The sequence below is a fragment of the Meleagris gallopavo genome, chromosome Z (genome assembly GCF_000146605.3).
Source record: "Meleagris gallopavo isolate NT-WF06-2002-E0010 breed Aviagen turkey brand Nicholas breeding stock chromosome Z, Turkey_5.1, whole genome shotgun sequence".
Taxonomy (NCBI): Eukaryota; Metazoa; Chordata; class Aves; order Galliformes; family Phasianidae; genus Meleagris; species Meleagris gallopavo.
The window spans coordinates 1,266,496-1,287,882 of record NC_015041.2 but is presented as its reverse complement, the minus strand read 5'-3'; the positions used below and the strand labels follow the sequence as shown (position 1 = coordinate 1,287,882).

The 21,387-nt window shown below is 50.2% G+C and overlaps 1 protein-coding gene across 2 annotated transcripts in view; it reads right to left on the bottom strand.

The window, feature by feature from the left end:
- Nucleotides 1-21,319, bottom strand: part of ZBTB7C (zinc finger and BTB domain containing 7C) — a 29,031-nt gene extending 7,712 nt beyond the window's left edge. Inside the window, exons 1-2 of one of the 2 annotated variants that reach the window (XM_010725151.3) lie at nt 20,990-21,319; nt 2,356-2,472 (exon numbers count right to left, since the gene is read on the bottom strand). The gene's annotated coding sequence lies outside the window, so the exon portion shown is untranslated. The remainder of the gene's footprint in view (nt 1-2,355; nt 2,473-20,989) is intronic. The other variant, XM_010725150.3, reaches the window with a different exon arrangement.
- Between the last annotated feature and the right edge of the window lie 68 nt (nt 21,320-21,387).

Sequence of the window (21,387 nt, the reverse complement as noted above, 5' to 3'; positions counted from 1 at the left end):
GACTGCTGGGCTGGGTGGGAGCAGAGCCTTCCTCCAGCTTCCTCCTCTCCCTCCTCCCAAGCACAGGGTGGGGTCCTTAGAAATCCCAGGCACAAAACCAGCATCCACAGCCCCAGTGTCTGAGGAAAGATGTCACTCCCCCACACAAATCCTGAACCAATCTCACGGAGCTACACAGAAAATCCCACTGATAAAATAAACTTAGGAAGGAGAAAAGGTGGAGGGCACCTAACGTAGCCATGTTCTGACCAGGCTGAGGTCACTGCATTTATGGGAATGCTTCAAACTCATTCACTTCTTTCACATAAAAAAAAATAAAATAAAAATAAAAAAAAAAAAAAAAACCCACACACAAAAAGGCTCCCATTGAGCGGCGCACACATTGGGTGGGTTTGCTTCCTGACAAAAAACACGGCGGAAAATGTGCCCGACTCAACCACGGAAAACTGGTTTGGCTGCTGGCCTTCCGGGTGGACAGATTGCAATGGACCGGGCAAGGCGCCGGGCACAGCCTTACTGTGCAATAAATACCCCCATGGAGCTGGGAGGGTCCAGCCGGGGGTCCCAAAGAAGCTGGGGAAAGGAGAGGGAAGCCTTGGAGCCGCTCCCTGTTTTCTTCTCCATCCCGAGAGAGAAATGCCAAAGGAAGGGCTCGGGGAGTATAAATAAAAGGGTCGGAGCACACGGAATGAGAAGCAGATGTGCGTGGTGCTGCTGGCCGCCTGAGTCACGGGAGGGTGGGGAGGAGGGGGGGGGATCGCTATTTTGGTGCTGGGCGTGGGGTGCAGGAACGCAGCGAGGAGCGGAGCTGCAGCGGTGCTGGAGCAGGATGGGGCCGGCTGGCAGCAGGTATGGGCAGGCTCCAACACGGGGACTGACGGCCTCGCCTACACGGGGGGGGGATTTTCCTCCGAAAACATGATTTTTCCTGCTTCATTTCTAATTGCTGTCAAAGCCCTTAGCTCTAAGCATACGGATGTTCCGGTACGGCCAGTGCAGAGCAGCTCCCACAGGGACACGCAGCGGGGAGCAGAAGTGGCTTTGCAGATTCGTTTCTGCAAGGTGACTCTGCAGAGCAGCAATGCAGCCTGCAGGAACTCTGCTCGGTTCTCTGCGTCAGGAGCAGAATCACAGAATCACGGAATCGTGAAGGTTGGAGAAGGATCCCGAGATCCCAAAGCCCAACTCCAACCCACCCCACTGTGCCCACATCCCTCAGTGCCGCATCTCCACAGTTGTGGAACACCTCCACGGATGAGGAATCCACCATCTTCCTGTGCAACCTGTGCCAGTGCCTGATGACCCTGGAGAAGAAATTGCTCCTAATATCTGACTTGAACCTCCCCTGGTACAATTTAAAGCCATAACCTGAAAGAGGGTCCTGGCTTCAGCCTATGCTCCCATGGCCAACCCCACCATGGGGCAAAAATTCCATAGAATCGTGGACTGCAGAAGGCACCCAGCCCCACACAGCTGACCCCCTAAAAGATGCCAGTGTCTCCCCATGGTAATTTAACCCAGGATAATTTGGGTCAGTTTGACTGTTACAGCACCACCTCTAACTTAACTCTTAAGCATGATGGTTTTGTTGATGTGGTCCTAGCCTTGTGGATATTTCCCAGGCCACCCTGTCATACTATCACCTTTCCAAAAGAAATGCCAATGGCAAACCCCAAAGCAAAAAGGAGAGAACATCTTTGGGATGAAATCCACCCAGTTTCTACCCATACGAGTGTCCTCCTAGTCACACGCAGTCCCTTCCAATCCAACCATTCTATGGCTCTGTGATCTTCAAGGTCCCTTCCAATCTAACCATTCTATGATTCTGTCATCTTCAAGGTCACTTCTAGCCAAACCATGCTATGGCTGTGTGATCTTCAAGGTGACTTCTAACCAAACCATTTTACGGCTCCGTGATCTTCAAGGTCCCTTCCAACCCAACCATTTTGTGATTCTACGACCATTTTCTTGCAAAGCCAGACTTTTCTGCATCACTCTTCCTGCCCACGTGAATCTCTGAGGCACACAGATCCCCAGCCCAAGAGCTGAATGTTTTGCAAAGCAAACATGAATCCGCCGCAAGGACAGCTGGGGAAGGAACAGTGCTTTCATCCAGTCTTCTGCTATGTGAACCCAGCAGCTAATGAGCTCTCTAAAGACCAGAGGTAACAGATGAGCATAACCTCACCGTGTGGCCAGGCACTGCATATCCAAAGACAGCTTCCTGTCTGCAGGGGACAATATGATCCATCTCTCAAGGTATGGAGCAATTTAACTACAGATCAGGGGTCACATTCAGACCTTATTTGTGTCTTAGCTCCTCCTGCAAGCAGAGCCCCTGGTTTCCGTACCAACCTGCTGGAAAGCTGAAAGGCAGCTGAATTAATTGTCCCGGTCCTGCAGATGTGTGTGTGTTAGCAGGGCCCAGAATGGTGAATGCAGCCACAGCCAGTGGGAAACACAGGGTTTAACCTGGAAAAAGCAGAAGAAAAGATCTCCTGTTAGACAGCTTGAGCACATGGAGAAATAGCAGGCAGTCAGTAGGGTTAACTGTTCAGATGGTTCCAGGAGATGGGGTGGTGCAGGGCGCTCTCCCCCAGAAAGAAAGGAAATCAGGAGAAAAAGCTCTGATCTGCAAAGAGAGCTCTGCCCCACAAAGAGAGCTGCTCTTGCCTGTTTGCTTTGGCTGCCCTGGACTCCAGGCAGCTTCCAGCTGGGACCCAGAATTGCTGATGGTGTTTGGACTCCATCTGTACCCTCCCATGACGTGAGGAGGCATTCGGGACGATGGGCAGGGATCTTTTTGTTTTTTTCCCCCTAACAACTATATTTACTGCTCCATTTTGAACTCGCCGTGCTGTCATTACGATGTCAGCCTAAATTACACGCGTGATAACTGTGGCATAAACGCATGCAACGAGTTCACAAAGGCTTTACAAGGAAACATTTCCCAGGGACACTGGAGCTGCTCACGTGCCTGGACTCAAAGGAGAAGTCCAGAGGAGAGTTTGGATTAAAGGGCACTGCCTGCAGCCAGCACTTGGCTGCTGGGGCTCAACAGATGAATTTTACGCTTTGGTTGGGCTTTTCTGGGGTAAACGTGTTCTTACTTCAACTGGTGTGACCATGCACTGAATCCAGGGGTTTCAGTGATGCTACTCTGGGTCTGCAGCACTGTAGAGACAAGTTCCAGTTATATGCAGAATAGTTTTCCAGCCAGATCAAAAGTGAGCAGGTCCAGGTGTGCAAGCTGCACCATGAAGATGTTGGCATGGGATTTACTGACAGCTCCTGGCTTACAGGGAGAGCACAAGAGGTGGGCTGGGGACACAGCACCATCCTGGGAGGTGTCCAAGGCCATGGATGGGGCTTGGCAGCCTGAGCAGGTGGAGGGCTATGGGGCCCCTTCCAACCCAACCATTCTATGGCTCTGTGATCTTCAAGGTCCTTTCCAGCCCAACCATTCTATGGCTCTGTGATCTTCAAGGTCCTTTCCAGCCCAACCATTCTATGGCTCTGTGATCTTCAAGGTCCTTTCCAGCCCAACCATTCTATGGCTCTGTGATCTTCAAGGTCCTTTCCAACCCAGCCATGCTATGATTCTGTGACCTTCAAGGTCCCTTCCAATCCAACCATTCTATGTTTCTGTTTCCCTATCATTTCTCTACCTGCGTTTTGCATTTCACTGCTCAGATATGTCAGTCTCTGCTTAAACGTGTTGTTCTCTAAAGGGAGTTAAAAGGCCACAGTAAAACAAGACACCTGGAAGTCTACCTCTTCATCCACTCATCCACCCTCTCATCTCTGCCATTCCTAATACACATTATGTTGTTCCACAAATGCCCCCCATTAGCACAATGATTTATTCTCCCCATTTGCCCCATGAAACCCATCAAAACGTTCCCAAATACCCTGCATTTCATGTTGTGTATTTTTCTTTTTTCTTACCTTGCGTTTTCATGTGTATGCACCTATCTCCATTAGTCTCATGGGCAGGGAGGGACCCAGCACCTCACCAGCAATGCACTTCAAAGCAGCACACCAGCATCAAACAGGAGCCGGGGCTTTCCTCACCCAAGCTGGCACTTCAGCAATGTTTGCAGTTGCACTCACAGCAAGTCCTGACCACTGCCTCTGTTTGCTAAGCCCGCCCTGAGGCCAGTGCCAGGCGTTGGGAGCATTGCTGGCATTCCTGGGGAACAGAGGGGTGCTCTCCCCCTTGCAGAGGGCATCACCATGGAGCTCCTGCATGTTGCAAGCTACAGCACTTTGCAAGCCCCAGCACCCCACCAAGCCTTATGGAAGCATGGTGCATAGGAAAACATATGACCCAGTGCAACATCTTCTGTGGCATGCACACCAATTGCGTGCATCAGAGAATATTTGCACAGCACTGTCTTTCCTTCCATTTATTTTAAGGAACAGAGTGTGGTTTCCTCTTGCTGCATTTCTCATATGACGCTTTAAAAATAAAAACCTGAACCAACGTCAAGCCAAACATCTTCTTGCCCCAAAAATAAACAAAAAAGAGCTGCTTTTGTGGCCAAGCCATCAGGAAGGAGAACACACATCCCTCTGTGGCTGCTCTCGCCCAGCAAAAAAACAAAACAGCCTGAGTTTGGCATTGGCTTGCAGTACTTGGCAGTGCCTTGCAGTGATGTGCAGTGATTGGCAGAGATGTGCAGTGATTGGCAGCGCCTTGCAGTGATGTGCAGTGATTGGCAGCCCATCCCTTCTGCTGCTTCTTGGAAATGCACACTGCCCTAAGCACGGCACGCTCAGATTTACGCACAGAGCTGGGCAACCTTAACAGCAGCAGAGCAGGAGCATAAATCTGCAGCCAGCTTCAGTCCTCAGTATTTTGAGTGCCGCTGCATAAGGATGAGGCTCCGTGGCAAAAACAGGGCCGTGTCCTTCTGCACAAGGAAGGAGTTCCGAGGGCACGGTTATCAATAACCATCCGAGCCGTTTGTCTGTGACAGCCTTAGGAGAGCACAGAGGAGACCCTGGGGGTCACTTAGGAGATGGGAAGGATGCTTTCTTCTCCTGCCCATCCAAAAGGCGCACGGATGACGCGGATCCCCTGGACACATATAATTATGAGGAGCCTGCAATGAGAAACTGCTATGAATGGCCAGCCCTAAAAGAGACAATTCCTGCCATAAAGCAGATTGGGAGGAGAAAAGGAAAACGGCCCTGCTCTGCCCTGCTTTGCTGAACAGGCAGATGGGACCGGTATTTCTCCCCTGAAACTTTAATGGGGAGAATATGATTCTCCTGCAAGCGTGTTTTATATGCCTGGTGATTAAAGAGGAAGGGAAGAACGAAATTTATAGAATTGTGGAATACGGAGGACAGCTCGCTGGCTGCAGTGCTTCTTTATTTTCCCGTGATTCCTTTTTTTTTTTTCTCCTTCTTTTTGCTTCCAGGCTTGTGAGAAGGTGATGGATGGGCGGTGGTGGAGGCAGAACTCCTTTTGTGCTCACAGGGCAGTGCTGCATCACAGCCCACAGTGGCTGCACAGAAAGAGGTGTGCAGTGCATCCTTGGTCTCCCTGCAGGGCTCCCCTGCTTTGCAACCATCTCAGCCCCCCATCCCCAGCAGGCATTGCTATGGAACCAACCGCTCCGGAGCACATTAAACACCTTGTCATAGTCATGTGCTTTTCAGGGTCACCCTCTCTTCTTTCTGCTCAATAGAAGGAAGGTCTCTTGATGTGAAATTCTCCAGATTGTTATTTTTTGTCACCTCAGGGCCAATCTGACAACTCATCTCTCTGTGGAGGCTGTCAGCAGTAGCGTCACTGGTACCGCTGGTTTCTGCGACGTGGAATTGTGCCCACCAAGACTTGGACCAAACCCTGTGCCCATTTCATGTCAGTCACCAAGCAGCCCGCACTTGGCAAAAAATGCATAGCCCATCTCAGCTATGCTGCATGACTTATGGCTGTGGGCCATTTTCCTCCCAGCCTCCGAGCATCCTCGATGTTAAATCTTGCTCTTCTTTCGCTCGGCTTTGCCATGACAACACAATCACTTGGCTCCCTGTGCCACATGCTCTTTATCAGAGATGTGTCAGTGGAAAAATGAACTCTGCAGCCTGGCAAGATCAGCCAAAGGAGAGCAGTTCTCCATCAAACCAAGCGCTCTTACCCTTTTTTTAGCTCATATTCACACTATGGGAGGAATTCGAGTCCTTGTGAAATCGCTGTGACTATTTACCTGCATGGGGAGTATATTCATATTCTGCCCTCCTAGGGAACAGGCAGTCAGAAATTTCCTTGCTTGGATAAATGCTGGGTGAGAGTTGTGTTTAACCTCCAGTTCCTGCCACTCTCTTGCCTACTTATTCCCATGTAAGGGTGTGCATGCGTACACACCTTTACTCAGAGCTGGATCTGCTCTTTGGAAAGAAGACTGGGGTAGATGTGGCACCTGGGGACATGGTCACTGAGCATGGTGGGGATGGGCTGGGGTTGGACTTGGGGATCTTAGTGGTCTTTTCCAACCTTAATGATTCCGTGATTCTATGGTCTTAAGACTGTTTGTCCCACTGATGTGTTCCCATCCACCCACAGTGATATGGAAACCCATTTTCTGAGCTCACAAAACTGTAGCTCTGTAGCAATTTTTATAGCATAAAATTCATAGAACCATAGCACAGTTGGGTTGGAAGGGACCTCAAAGATCACAGAACCATTGAATGGTTGGGTTGGAAGGGAACCCAAAGGTCGTAGAGCAATAGAATGGTGCGGCTGGAAGAGCCCCCAAAGCTCATCCAGTTCTAACCCCCTGCTGCAGGCTGGTTGCCAACAACTCAGTTTGGCACCAGATCCTACCTGAAGGATGTTTTTTCATTGACCGAAACCTCTTTATTAAAAAATAGCATTTTAGATGCTGGTGGGATGCTAGGACACTCCCTTATACTGGATGTACATCCCCAACCACCGAGCATGGGAACAGCATGGGGTGATAGAGAAGACAGTGGAGTTTGTAGGAAGGGAAAAGCAGTTACAAACAGTTTGCAAGCCTTCCCATGATGTGGTTCAGCCCAGCAAGGTCACTCTGTGATTATAGGACTAATGCTATGGGTGGAGTCCTTGTGCTGTCCAAGCAGAGGGAGGGAGCTCATCCCCTGCTGAACGCAGCAAGTGTGCTGTTACACTTGGCCAGGCAGAGGTGAAGGTTCCCTCATTTCCCATTTCCCAAGGGGAGGGAGGAAAGAGCAACTTGAGGATGGGAAGCCTGGGTAAGAGAATAGATGATGAAAATGGGTGGGAGAGGCCAGACTGCCCCTAAGAGCTTCAAACACATGAATAGGGATGCGGAGCAATGTGGGAAGAGAAGGAAGCAGGACGGAGATTATGGGAGTACAGTAAGGAAGGGAGAGGGGAGGGGAAATTACGTAGAGCCTCCAAGGTCAAAGAAATCAACTTCGAAGGGATTCCTTACAGACATAAAGCCAGTGCCTTCATATTCAGTTATTTTTCACACAAATCTAAGTAATATATGGGTTGTTTTCTTTTTTCCACTGCCTCAGTGTTGGGCATCTGTCATAGAGCATGTTTAATTAAAAACAAAGGGAGGGTTGATGCAAATCAATTGGGTTCCATGTGCAAGTCAGGCTCATGTTGGAATGAAACTCTTCCACTCGTTAGACAATAGACAATTTGTCTATTAATCTGACCAAATGGACCCAAGTGCCAGAGAGTTTAATGTCATCAAAACTCTGTGTTGGACTAAAACGTATTTTGCTGAATTATTTCCTCAACTGTACTTAAGGACATGAAAGCTAAGTATGAAGCTGAAGGAGCCAGCTCTCGTATCCAGGGTGTCCAACCTATCAGCAAGGCCAACATCATGACAAGCCACACCAAACTGATGTTGGGAAAATGGTCCCCAACAGGAGGCTTGGAGCTGCACTGTGAGCTCTGCAATGAGTTCCAGCCCATTAAACACCAGGCTTCAGTAAAATATTATGGTGGGTCACATTTTAACATGGGCAGAATTGGCTGGGGAATCACTGAGGACCCAAGAGGACATTTCTTGGAAGAGAATAGAAATTTGGCTCTAACCTTTTTCTTTGCTTTAGATTTCAGCTGCCTCCTCCCTGCCCTGAACACCACTTCCTTTCACTCCATGCACTTTTTATCCCTTGTCTCCCATAGGAGGTGGTCCTTGCTCCTCCGACTATGTGGGTAAGAGCAGAAGCACACTAAAGCCCTGAGGATGGGGAAACTGTTATTGAAAAAGGGAAAAAGGAGACAAGATCCACCTGGAAACAGGTGGGTGAGCAGCACAGGAGAGAAACCAGAAACCAAATGGTGCATTAAGGACCATGTAAAGGGTCAGGAGCGGAGCAAAGAGCAGAAACTGGGTCCTCTGTCCCCGATCCCAAGCATTTAGTATTTCCCTCTGTTCGGCTTTGACCTTACAAGTTCTCTTAACCTTCTCCTGGCAGCTTCCTAATGGGCACATAAATCTCTGGAGAGTATCTTAAATTCTTTTTTATCACAGAGTGTATCGGTGTGATAATAAGATCAGCCTTCAGACTCCCCATTAAGTCACAGAAGGTGTGGTCATCAGTCATGCTTCTCCCAGTCTTAATTGCCAGCCAGACACTTTAAGTGGAAAGTCCACCTAATGAGCCCAATCATTAAAACATCCCCAGTTCCTATTTGAGATGGAAAATTATATTACCCTAATAAGAGGGCTGCGTCATTGCCCCCCTAGTCAATCATGTGGCATGGGGAAGGTGAGACTTCTCTCTGAGTTGGCCTTGGATGTGTCATTTAAACACAGCCTCTACACTTCAGGCAAGAAAAAGTAGTAACATCCTTCATGGAGTGAGAACAGAGTGGTGGGAGAGGAGAGGAGACTCAGAGGTGCGCAAAGGACACGGACATGGTGGGTGCTCCATGCCAGGTGGAAGTGATGGATGAGCCACCATGGTTTCTGCTCGGGTAGAGAAGGTGTGACGTGTGATGTGCTTACAGAAAGCAATGGGACAGTTCTGACCTAAGAAATTTGCAAGAAAAGTCTCCATTTGGAGAAATGATTGGTTCCAACGTGGTTGGACATAGGGGATGGTGAAATGAGAAGCCAAGGCAGACGGGTGGAATGGCACAGACACCAAGTGCAAAATTCAGAAAGCCCCGTGAAAGTCCTTACGCAGGGCAAACCATCCCAAAGTCCCTAAAAAAGAATTCATGCTTCCCTTTCAAGCACAGGTGCAAAGCAACTGCACTGACTTTGGGAAGCAACAATGGCATGTTCCCATCCATGTGACCCCATCTTCCCACTTCACATCCATTGTGGGAAGATCTGAGCTCCTCTTGGGTCAAACCAGCACCCATCCCAGTTGTCTCCAACCACGCCACCTGCCCTTGTATCAGTGCCAAAGGCGTCTCACTGCAGGATGGAGAAGGTGCCAGGATTGATTGAAGGTGCCTGGAGGTGCTCAAGGCCAGGCTGGATGGGACTTTGGGCAACCCAGTCTACGGGAAGGTGTCCCTATGGCAGGGATTTGGAACTGGGTGGGCTTTAAGGCCTTTCCAACCCAAGTGACAGAATCATCAACAGAATCATGAAGGTTGGAAAAGACCTCAGAAATCACTGAGTCCAGCTGTAATCATTCTATGTCGTGATGATTGATCCTGTGATCCCACGATGGTTGATGTGCTCCCCATGCACAGCTCCACAGGGGCAGCAGGGCTGGCTGGACATCCAACATCAAGCTGCAACCATGCTGGGTACTCAGAGAGCAGGACCAGAACTATCCCAATAAAAACAAAGGAGCACGGAAGGGCGTGCTGCTTTTGGGTAATAATACATCTTAAACTGCACGGTGAGGCCAAGACAGCACCGCACCCTGAGCCGCCCGAAGGGTGCGGGCATTATACAACGATTTGCCCACACCCAGCACCTCCGATGACAATTAGCACCCGGCAGTAAATCCTGCACCTCCAACCAGGAAACGCACATGAAAAAAAAAAAATCCCAATGATGTGTCCAAACATGAACACCACGTTGGGCAGATCTGCACTGTCCCGACAGATGGAGATTTTTTCTTTTTTCTTTTTTTTTTTTTGCCCCTGGAAGAAGCCAGGGTAAAGCCAATGGTGGTTGTGTTGTAAATTCTAGTTAAGAGTGGGTTTCTGAGTTTTCATCATTTCCCTTTTAAGAAGAATACAAAACAGAGACGGTGGAAAAGTCTAAATGTATAATTACATTCTGATAACTACAAAGTCATGCGGAGTACTTTATAGATAATAAAATGACAAGATCTCATCACGCCCAAGTTTATTTTCATAGCCGTAAATCCACTTCTGCCCAAGTCGACGGGAAGAGATTTTACTATTGAGTAATAATGGAAGCAAAATAACACTTATTAAAGGGAAATGGGAACAAGAACTCATCTGATGTTGAAAGACAACAGAGAAAGGCAGTTTGTTATTAAGAAATAGCAGAAACAGCTCTGAGATATTGGCAGCAAGATTAACAGAGATCCCATTTTTCTCCTAAGCCACAGTGCAGTGATGCTCATGAAAATGGGAATTAAAGACACAGTGCTGGGGCTGCACCTCCAGTCACCAGCACAGATAAGGAGGAGGATAAAAAGAACCATTGGCACAGGCTGCCCAGGGAAGTGCTCAAGAACCTCCCATCCCTGGAGGTGCTCAAGAACCGTGCAAATGTGGCACATGGGAACGTGGTCAGTGGGCATGGTGAGAATGGGTTGAGGTTGGGGATCTGGGAGCTCTTTTCCAACCTCAACAATTCTGTGATTCTATAAAGGTGAGGAAATAAATACACACTGTTTGCTGATGGTAGCTGGGAGCATCTTCAGATGAGACTGGGTTTTTACAGAGCGAGGCGCAAGATTTATTATTATTTTTATGATGATGACTACCACTAATTGCAGTGACCATTTACTCTTTGCCCAGCAGCTACGAGCAGGATGCTCAGTGCTTCACAAGCACTGTACAAACAAGACAGAAGGAAAGGAGCAGCCTGTCTCCAAACACACACTCAAAATAAACAGTGGGAGAAAACAAAGATTACCTGGTTTGCACAGATGAGGAACAGAGATACTCTGTGCCTCGCCTTGGGCCATGTAGGAAGCCCATGGCAGAGCCAACATTTGGAGTCAGCTCTTCCAAATCCCAATGCCACCTTGCCTGGAGGATAAGTGGGAGCTGGCTCTCTGCCTGGGGCTCGGATGAGTGCTGGGGCTGGGAGCCCTGCTGGGAGACAGAGGTGGTGGCCACCACGTGCTGGTCCCTGACTGCACCATGACGATGCTGGCATCAGCACCAAAGCCAGAATCATGTAAAAATAGGATCACAAAGGTTGAAAAAGCTCTCTGAGATCCCCAAGCCCAACCCATCCCACCATGTCCACTGACCACGTCCCCCAGTGCCACATCTCCAGCACTGAACACTTCCATGGATGGGAAACTCCCCCACCTCCCAGGACAGCCTGTGCCACTGCATCACCACCCTTTGGAAAATAAATTGATTCTAGTATCCAACACAGTGGGACACAGTGCAAATCCCCCAAAAGATCGGGACTGGCAGGGCTCAGCTGGCAGCAGGAGCAAAAGCAGGAGGATTCTGGCCCCGAGGAAAGTGGGATCCCAGGGTTTGTGGGATCCCAGCAGGAACTGGAAAATGGGAGAAGCCAGCAGCTCGCTGCTCCCAGCAGCGAGAGGGGAAGGGAAGGGTTTGTGGGCAAGGAGGAATGCTCCACAAAGGTACCGCCAGCAGCAAAGCCGGGGCTTTTCCAAACACAAACAGTTCGGGGAAGCAGAGAGACGGAGCGCCGGCTAAAAATACGCAGCGCCGAGTAAAAAGAATTCAAGGAGCCCTAAAGGAAAAGCGAAAAGCAAATTGCAGGGAATTGTTCAGCAGACAATGAAGGCTCCTCGCATCCCCTGCAACAGGCGGGTGGCAGCGGGGGAAGCAGCCCAACAAACGGCGTCTGCGGAGGGGGACGGGGAAATTCAGGCGGTTTGCTCTGTCGTTATTTTCCTCTGCCTTTGCCGAAGACAAAGGGGATGTGCAGCTCCCGAAGACAGCGATTGTATTTCACCCCGCGGTCGGGGAGGCTGCAGATAGCGGCGAGAAATGGTCCTAAAAAAGATTAGAGCTCTTACGGTAGGGCAAAATACTGTATCCAGACAACACACTCGAGTTTTAATGACAGCAGGGACAGAATGGAGTGAAGCACTGTCTGCTGCCTTTAGGAAACTGAAAACTTAATTTGAAACAGCACAAGCTGGAGCGCGGCTCCTCGCACAGGAAAGGCTCTATTCCTGCCCTTCAAGCATCACTTTTTATTCTTGACATTTATTTTCCATCCAGCGCTTCTCCACAACACCATCCATCCATCACAATGAGAGTTGGGAGGAGCCGAGGGCACCCGGTGCTCAGGTGAGCAATGCCCCAAGGCACGGTGCTGGATGCACCTTGCCCACAGCCAGCACCGTGGGGAGCCAGACCCCACAAGCATCCCCCATCAACCCCATACGCATTCCCTATGACCCCCAGACTGCATATGCATCCCCCATGAGCCTCAGACCACGTGCACAATTCTCATGAACCCCAGACCTCACATGCATCCCCCTGAACCCCATACCCCACATGCATCCCCCATCAACCCCAGATCCCAGAAAAACTGCACTTTTTTCTACCACTAGGCACGAAGATAGAGAGAAGCCCACAAGCAGTGTTGTGAAACAGGGTATGATATTGCACCCTGGGGTCAGCCCAGCTCCGGGAAAGGTTTGCAGTGCTGTGGGTAGGTGACTTTGAGCATTTCCCTTGCTCTAATGGATTTCTTCCCATTGCATCCCTGTCATGCTATATGTTTGCAGATCCCCAGCTGAGGGATAAGGAAGCAAAGTGCTTTTCTGTGGGTGCACGGGGAAGCAAAACCCCTGGCTTCCCCAGATCTCCGTCCCCGTTCTTCCTCCCTCCACTGTGCAACACCCAACAAACTGATTTCCACCAGGCACGACTGAACAGGTTCTGTAGTGGGAGCAGTGGGGACCATTTTGGCCTCACTCAAACCTTGACCCTCTTTGGGTCTGGACCTCTTTGGGGTCCTCCTGCCCCCAGCCTGGCCCCAGGTGCTGCTGTAGGAACAACCCCGGGGGCTGCGTTGCAGGGCATGGGGATAATTGCAGGGAACTGCAACTGTAATTGCTCTCGTGCCATTCTGCAGCCAGGTTTCCCATGCTATTATCCCTGTAATCATAGAAACCAACTCTAGCTTTGTGCAGACAGCACTGCCAGCCCTGAAATTATGCGCTCTCCCCGAGGCTCCCCTTGGCCAAGGAGGCAGGGATGTGCTGCAGGAAGATGTCTACAGAGCATCTGCAAAACCCTGGGCTCACTGACACCCAGGAGCAAGGTCCCAGTGCTCCTACCCTAGGGGCAGCAAACCCTACACAGTGCTTTCAGCCCTGGGTAAATGGGATTAAGTTCAGCCATTCCCCACACTGGAGCAGGGAGGTGAGATTGCTCTGTTAACTGATTCGTCCTGAGCTTCTCCTCGTTGATATGGTCAGGGGAGCAGGAGCTGAGCACATGGGATTTGAGGCTGGGAATGGGGGGGAGCACCTTGGCGTGAGGTGTGGGTCAGTGCTAATGCTGTGAGGTTGCTTGGGTGCCTCCAGCCAAAACGCAGTGGGTAATGCAGAGAATGGGATCTGTTTTGCTGTGTTTGTTCTTTAATGCATGTAAGGAGTTCAGGTTTATGAAAATCTTCAGGATCACTGAGTATCAAAGTCAGAATTTCAAAAAAATTGACAAGGTTTAGATGGGAAATTCTCCTCTGACCTTATTTCACCCTCTCATCCCTGCTCCAAAAGCTCAGGTCAGAGGAGACGAGGAGGGGACCTGACCCCTCCTTGTGTTCCCATGGGGCACCATACTGGGCCTGACACTCCTATCACAATGGACACAGGGGAGGGTCAGGTTGGATATTAGAAACAATTTCTTCTCCCTTTGCTCAGGAGTGGTGATGCAGTGGCACAGCTGCCCAGGGATGTGGTGAAGTCCCCGTCCCTGGAGGCATTCCAGAACTGTGGATACATGGCACCTGGGGACGTGGTCAGTGGGCATGGTGAGGGTGGGCTTAGGGATCCTGCAGATCTTCTCCAATCCTAATGATCCTATAGTTCTATTTAAGTCTTGGTCACTGGGAATGGGGATAGGCTGAGGTTGGGATTGGAGATCATGGAGGTCATCTCCAACCTTAATGATTCTATGACTCTATGGCCTTCTAAAGTAATGAATTTAACCAGCAGCGTTGTTAATGCTCTTGGAGCACATCTGAGTGACAGAGAGCAATCACCCCATGGTGTTTTCAAGCTTCCCTATTTTTCTTTACTTCTTCTTCTCCCAGTTTTTAATAGTTTCCATTTCAATGATAATTTTGACCTGCATTTTTGCAAGCCTACAGCCTTGCAACCAATTCTTCATCCAATCAAAGCATCACAGATGTGCTAGGAGAGGTGCAGATGGTTCCTCTTCTCCCGCAACTCAAAACTTTCCAGGTTGCAGATGTCAAGAGCACATCCCTTCCATATGGCAGATAAGAAGTCTCGGGGAAGATGAGAGCAGCCTGAGGAGACTTGGATGCCTCCTACATTTCCCAGCTCCTCACTACTCCTCTCTGAAAGCCTGGTGTTGTTAAGCAGCAAGGGAAGAGATGGAAAATAAATACATAAATACCAAAGAGTGTTGCCAAGGCCACCTCCAGGATGGATGGGTATTGGTGCCACTCTGATGCCACTCGGAGCAAGGCTTTGCTCCTGGACATTGCATTGGTTCAGAGTGAAGCATCAGGGAACCCCGCAGGTGTCAGAAGCTGTTATTGCTGTGATTCACCCCTGTGAAATTTGCACTGGCCTCGCTGCTGATTTTGGCTGAAGTGGCCTTGATACAGGTACAGGAAAGAAATCGTTACCACTGTTCTTTCCATGTTTAAGTCGTAGTGATGTGGGATGTGACCCCAACACTCTGCAGAAGTTTTGAGGTCCCTTCCAATCCAACCACTGCATGGTTCTATGATTCCACGAGCTTTGAGGTCCCTTCCAACCCAACTACTGCATGGTTCTATAGTTCTATGAGCTTTGAGGTCCCTTCCAACCCAACCATTCTATGCTTCTATGACCTTTATGACCAACCCAACCATTCCGTGATTCTGTGATTCTGTGATTCTGTGATTCTATGGTCTCTGTAAAACAATCCAAATTTGGAGGAGAAAACACTGCACCTTCTGGCAAAGCAGTGCTAGCAGGGTATGATGCCACCTGGTACTCTTCATGGATGCTCTGGGTTTGGAGAGAACCTTAGCAATGTCCCCCATCACCCCAACAAGCAGATCACACCAGGTGCAGAGCCTGCAGCCCAGCAAAAGGACTCTTAGAGCCTATGGGTGAGGCTATGGATAAAGGCTTGGAGCTCAGGGCAGTGCTGCTTTGTACCTAGGCGCTGCAGTGAGCTGGTGCAACCCCCCAGGAGCTGCCCTGCATCCCCCCACTGCAGCCACATGTTTGTATTCACAACAGGTCAGCCGGAACTGCTTCTATTTTTCCCAGCAAAATGACTCTGTAGCTATAGGAGATGCTGCGTGGTCATTTCCAATATGTGAGGAGCATGTAAAATGAACGGTCCCCAGCATGGCTGGTTAATTCCTGGCCCCAGAAAGCCCCACGCCTCTGCAGCTCTGCAGGAGCCCAGCATGAAGCTGAGCTGCTTATAGAGGTTGCAGCTGCTGTGTGAGAACTGTCAGCTCTAGCTGCGTGCATGCATTTGTCTTGGTTTCATCTAACAGGAGATAATAATGGGAGTGGGGAAAGAGCACAGAAATGCTCTCCCTGTTCAGCACAAAAATACAGGTAACAATTATTAAGTAATAATTGATTCATCCGATACTTTATTAACCAGAGTCAGGTTTGCCAGCAACAGCTCCGCAGTGAGAGCCTTTCATGTGACACGTTATTAAAGGCTCTTTTCTGGCTCTGAAAGGCAGTGGCTGGCAGATCAAAGGTCAGACATTTCAAGGAGCAAATTGGTTTAATGTGGCTGCAGATAGCCTCCCGAAACCTCATAAATATGCAGCAAAATGTAAGGAGATAAAATTGTGGACACGAGAGACAATTATTTTGAAACCAGGATAAGAACAGCACGGGCTCAAATTAATCAGTGTGAGTCTCCTTCTTGCCGCCTCTCATTTGGCAGAGCAGGAGCCCGGCTGCCAGCCCAGAGGAAGACCATGGAATCACGGAACCTTTCAGCTCGGAGAAGACCTCCGGGGTCACCAAGCCCAACCCAACTCATCCCCACCATGCCCAGTGGCCATATCCCCACGTGCCACAGGTGCTGGGGGATCCCAGAGCCCAAAGTCAATGGGGGAGGTACCCAACCCCACAGCTTTCCTGTTTCACCAGGGCTTTCCAGTTCCACCAGCAGCCAAGGATGCGCAGGAGCAATGGATGGCTACGTGCACTGAGGATCCCTTGGTGTGACACCATGGCTACATCAGGAGGTGCTGTCCCACATCCCAGACCCCAGTGCTGCAGTAGTTTTGCTGTCACAAGTGATGCTCTCATTGTTTTTAACTCCAGACTTTTTTAGAAGCATTCCTCCCTATTTTTAATCTCCAGCCAGGCAGTGGTGTCGGAATACTCTGGGGTTTTGCTGGCGTTTGTTGAGATGCATTAACTCACATGACCTCTGAGCAGCTGTAAGGTTGCTGGCTGCTTTGCTCAAAAGTCACAACTTCACTCCTCTTAATTAACAGAGAGAAAACACCCACTCCATTCCTCTAATCTTGAAAGAGTTTTCCCACACGAAGAGTGACAACAATGCTCGATATTCCCAGCACGGCCAGAAAGCAGAGTGGAGGAAGAAATCTTTAAAATAAACTGCTCACCTCTATCTTGAAGCCGATGAGGACACAACCTCTTTGCATCCTCCCCATGGAGTGGGGGGAGTGACGTGGAGCAGGGAAGCAATGACACCCATGCGCTGCTCACCATGGGGTGCCTCATGTAATCAAGGGAGGAGAATCACAGAATCATTTAGGTTGGAAAAAAACACTAAGATCATCAAAGTTCTGCACACCAATGGGGTTGCCCACAAGGACAGCAGTGGTACATGGCCACCCAAGCCCCAGCCCAAGCAGCAGCCAGCCCCAAGGTATTGTTGTGTGCAGCTCTCCCATCAATCAGGAGCCTGACAGTGTAATTTGTATCTGGGGAACCTGGAGCAATTACAAAACCAGCCCAAATGCTATTTGTTTCCCAAGATTTTGCCTTTAGTTAGCGCTGTCATTCTGCTTTAATTATGCTGTAATTAATTGCAACAAAACTATTTGGAAAGTGCGTGTGTGCATAGCAGAAAGGTTCCAATATTGCAACTGGCTCCCCTGCAACCATGAGCAGGGAATTTATGATCCTGGGTTGATAGAGCTCTTGGCCTTCACTACACCACCTGCACAGAGTCACAGAACCATAGAACCATGAAGTTTGGAAAACGTCCAAGATCACCACGTCCAACTGTTGACCCAACCCATCATGCCCACTTATAGATCCATAGAATTGTTAAAGCTGGAAAAGACTACTGCTATCATCCATTCCAACCCCAACCCATCCCCACCGTGCCCACTATGCCCACTTCCATCCAGAGAGTCTCCAACCCCTTTTGAAACCAGACCAAGACCTATGAAGGTGATTACCGAGCTATTTTACATGTAGAAAAACCAATGTAACCAATGTCAAGGAGCTGATCTCCTCAATTTATCTCCAAACAGGATTAAAGGGGCAGAAGCTACCAGAATTGAACCCAATGATGCTCTGTGTTTTGGCAGTGATGGGAACCAGTCTCTAAAGGCAGCAGGCAGCCCAGCCCTGCTTGTATTTTTCTCTTTGCCATTTTCTGTTCTCAGCATCTCCTCTCCTCCCCTCTCCTCTTTCTCCAATTTTCTCCTACCTAGGGCAACCTCCCGGCTTGGTGGAGGTGGCATTTTATAGAACCACGGAATATCCTGGGTTGGGAGAATCATTGAGTCCATATCCTTACAGAGTTGGTCCTGGGGTGAGGTGCTCCAGTGGTGGCCACCCCATTTGGGTGGCAGGATTCACATTTTGGATGGAGGCAGCAGAACCCGTGTGGCACCAGGCTTATCAACACCCCAGATCCAGCTGATCCCAAAGACCTCCCAGAGGATCTGCTCCATCAGCTTCAGCTCACCTTGGCAAGAGGTGCCCCAATGCCATGGCGACGAGCTCGGCGGTATAAACACGGCACATGGGTGTGGGCTGTTTGCACAGCGAGGGAGCTGGCTGCTCTCCATCCCTCCGCCCTGCTCCTCCCAGCAGTGCCAGCAGCTCACTCCAACTTGGTCTCCCACCTCCTCCTGGGCTGCCTCATCCGGCAGCACCATGGAACCACTTCCCAAACTGGTTTGGCACTGGGCAGGGCGGGGTGGGGGAACGCTGCCTCTCCCCACAGTCCGGGATGCGGATGCGATTTGGTGGCCTTGACATCCCCGTGCATAGAAATGTGTCATGGGGTGAGAAGTCCCCTCCTCCTCTGCTGCGGTGGCCGACACGCAAGGTCAAGGACATCCCATGGGGTCTGATGCTGCTGACAGCATCACAGGGCTGTAAGGGCATCTGGGGGCACCAGTGAGCTTGGCAGTGGTGGTGCAGTTGGACACATGGACGTGGATCACACCAAGGAATGTTCCGTGGGGAGCAGCAGTGACATTTGTGAACACCGATAGGGTTGGCAGTGGTGATGAAGCTGAAGGTGGACATGGATCATGCCAAGAGCTGGACATGATGAAAGGGAGGGGGAGAAGCTCACAAAGCCTCTGGATGTGGTGTCCTTCCCCAAAAGGCTGTGTCCTCATGGCTAGCACATGCCTGCTCCTCGGGACAGGGACACCTCTTGGAGGGATGAGGAAGAACATAACCCAGGAGCCGTGAGAAATGGCTGCATAATGAGGGGAAGCTCATGAGTGACACTCGAAAATGACGTGGGCATGTGAGCAGCATTACCATCAGGCGCGCGCTTCCAGGAAGGAATCAAAGGGCTCTGACTAATACCACGATGCCTCCAACTCTTTCTTGGCAGAAGATCTCAGCCCCACATCCCCTCCCTCTATTCATCCCCGAAGGAAAACAACCAGCAAAGCACCAACCCCATGCTCCTCCATCCCATCCTCCTCCAAAGAGTTCTAAAAGTCTGCGGGGTCACCTCCCAGTGGTCCCGCAAAAAATCCATTCCATCGGTGGCACAGAATGGAAAACCAATGAGGAGTACAGAGCGGAGAGAGAGGCTTCAGCACTCTGCAACTATTTTAATAACTGCTCTTTAATTAAGAGCAATCGCTGTGGAATTATGTCAGTGAAACTTGCCACTCGTTTATTAATTAGAGGAAGAATTTCAAAGGGATTTCGGCCCCAGGCTGGCTGGAAAACCCCGCTGGCAGGGTTGGTACTTGCTGGGTGCTGCAGTACGCCAGGGGGGGCCGCTCATTGCCCACACCTGAGTAAACAGCACCGGCAGCAGCAGGACACGGTGCTAACGCTGCCAGGCTGCCCGGGGCCTCTGCTGGGTGCAGTGATTGAGTGCAATAAGGAGGTCATGGAAATGGGGCAGAGAACATGAGGGAAGAGATGAATGGAGCCTGGCGGCCAGCTTCTTCCCTACAGGAGGAAGCCCCGCTCCTTGGGAGCAACTGTGTATCTGCAGGTGACTCAGACATGGAAATCTGTGTAGGATTGAGCCCCGAGCGTGCTCCAGCCCCATGCACCCCCTAGTCCACCCCATTGCCCCACGCATGGAAGAGGTATTTCCTCCACCATCCTGGAGCAGATCCCCAGAGGAACACCAAGGAGCCCCCAGAGGAGCAGGAGATGCAGGCGAGTGTTGCAGCGTGCACAGCCCAGGACTCAGGATCCCATTACGGGAACCCTTTGGCTCTCTGCATCCCCATTTGGCACGGCTTCTCCATCACCCCAACCCACCTCCAGTCTTCACCCATCAGCAGGAAGGGGGGAAGGCACCATGTGCAGCTTTATCCCCCCCAGACAAGACACCCAGGCACAGCGGTGGTGCCCCAACCTTTGTAGGGCAGCACGAGCTCCAGGTCCCCACGGTACTTCCGCACAGTTGGAAAGCAGCACCTTCATTCCTCCCCTCCCCAGCACACTGCTCCCAGCAGCTCTCCATTCAAACAAACCTTGCACAAAGCTGCAGCTCGCTGCGTTGGTGCTGTCCCCAAGAATCACCCGGGCAGGGTCTGGAGCTGGGGAGGGACCCTGAGACAGTTTCAGGAATGCCTTGTAGGAAGGATTTGTTAGAAATACTAGAACCCAGCACCATCCTGGGGCGTTGCCTTCGCTAAAAAGGCAGCAAAAAGTTCCAGGGAGAGGCTGGAATTTCAGCCTGAAAATTATTCCTATTAAATATGACAATATTTCTATTTTTTTTAACTTTTTTTTTTTCCTGTCAAGTTTTTTTGCAAAGAATCCCAACAAAAATAACTCCTAAAACCAAGACCAAGCGGAACCAGCTCCGAACCGATCCACCTGTCCCTTCTGCACCCCGCTGCCCACCCCAGGGGTGCGCAGAAGTGTTTCACACCCATATTTCCCATCCGAAACACAGCAACAAATAACACCAAGCCAGACCTGCGATGAAACCCCATAAACTGAGATGCAGTGTAGGGGTTGGTACAGAGCCAGAATCCCTGGGCTTGGTAATGATTCCCGATACCAAACGAGTAAATCAGAGAGAGAACCACAGGATCGGGTTGGAACAACAATTAAAACTGCACGGAAACGGTGCTGGATTATTACAGGGGATCAAATGCACCGGGATAATAAACACCACTACCCTCCGAGTAGAAAACACAGGCTGCTTCCCCTCACCCCCATAAGCCACAGGAAGGATAAAACAACCTACGTGAGATCTTTTGGGGAACGAAGAGCAAAGTGGGGAAGCAGAGCAGCCGCTCACCTCTGCTCCGCGTGCCGACGCTGCCGTCCCCAGCGTGAGCCGGGCTGTGTCGGAGCTGCCCCGGTGCCTGCAGCCGAGCGGAGAGTGTCATTGATTTGTGTGGGGAAGGCTAAGCCTTTCTAGGAGCGGTTATGAGAATTCACTCCCACCACTCCCTCTAAACCAAAAGAATTTGGCACGCAGCCCTCCCCGTCCACCTGTACTATAAAGGTTTGAGCGGCACGTGGGACGTGGACCAATTTTACCAGGATCTTTTTGTCTTTCCTTTCTAAACAAGCACACAGAGTCCTTTGCGATGATTTATTTTTTTTCTTTCTAAAGAAAAAGAACCTTTTTTTTTTTTT